Genomic DNA, 1,101 nt, shown 5'->3' on the forward strand with positions numbered 1-1,101 from the left:
AAAAAAAAAAAAAAAAAAAAAAAAAAAAAAAAAGTAAGAAAATGGGCTGCCCATCACAATCCCCTAATAAAATCAAAGACCCCCCTCTCCCTCCACAGTTCCCCAGTTATGATTTTCAAATTTTAAAGGGGAGGCTCTTGTCTCTTATGGGGGGGTCAGCCCCCATTTCCCCACCCAAGCTTCCCCGTAATTCAAACCCTGGTTTTATTGTTCCAGTTAAAAGTACAGCTTTGCCTGTATAACCATGTCTGCATTTTGATTACTTTGACAGCATAACAAACCAATGTTCATACAATGCTAAAACACTGATAAGGTAGACATAGCCTTATGCTACTTTACACAAAGGCTGAATGATTATATCCCAAGAAAAGCCAGATCATGTATTTACTCAAATACAAGATGACCCTGAATGTAAGATGACCCCCCACCCAGTAATTAAGTTCTAGAGACAGAAAATGTATACATTTATTATCATTTTCTATGTATGGAATCTAATTATTGGAGGATCATCATAAATTTTCCCCCACCCCACTACTGCAAGTGGTGTGGGGAGAGGTGATGAGGGCAGGTGGTAAGGTACAGACAGTCGGGGAGGCAGTAAGGTAGCATGTGGTAGGGCAAGTGGGGGGGCAGTAATGGGGCAGGCAGTGGGGGATGGTGAGGGACAGGTAGTAGAGGGACATATGGTAGGGGGCAGACAGTGACAGAAGGAAGCAACTTGCCCCTGCTGCTTGCCTCCCATTGTGCCTCCCCGCAAACCTTCCACACCATTGCTGCCACTCACAGCCTCAGGTCCCCACCTACCCTTCCTCCCATCTCCCACCTTAAGTCTTCCCCTGCACTTGCCCCTCAATCCCCACCCCCTACCTTTGCTCCACAATGGCAGGCTTCATCCCTACTGCAGCCCAGGGCACAGAGCATGGTTTCAGCCCAGCCCCATAGGAGTAGTGCAGAGCTGGCACTTCTCTTCCAGCTTGGCCCCATAGCAGGTGTGGAGCATACCGGTGTGGAGCAAAGGTAAGGAGGAGTGCAGCAGAAGGGGAGAGGAGGGAGAAGCGGCATGGGGGTGGGGGACTGGGGGCTATGGGGGAGGAATGACAG

The 1,101-nt window shown here is 48.9% G+C and overlaps 1 protein-coding gene across 3 annotated transcripts in view; it reads left to right on the forward strand.

Annotated features, from left to right (window-relative positions):
• LOC109296281 (solute carrier organic anion transporter family member 1B3-like) overlaps positions 1-1,101 on the forward strand; it is a 42,056-nt gene that overhangs the window by 34,540 nt on the left and 6,415 nt on the right. The gene's annotated exons all lie outside the window — the stretch shown is intronic.

This window comes from Gavialis gangeticus, unplaced genomic scaffold (genome assembly GCF_001723915.1).
Source record: "Gavialis gangeticus isolate Ggan-Ray unplaced genomic scaffold, GavGan_comp1, whole genome shotgun sequence".
NCBI classification, from domain to species: Eukaryota; Metazoa; Chordata; order Crocodylia; family Gavialidae; genus Gavialis; species Gavialis gangeticus.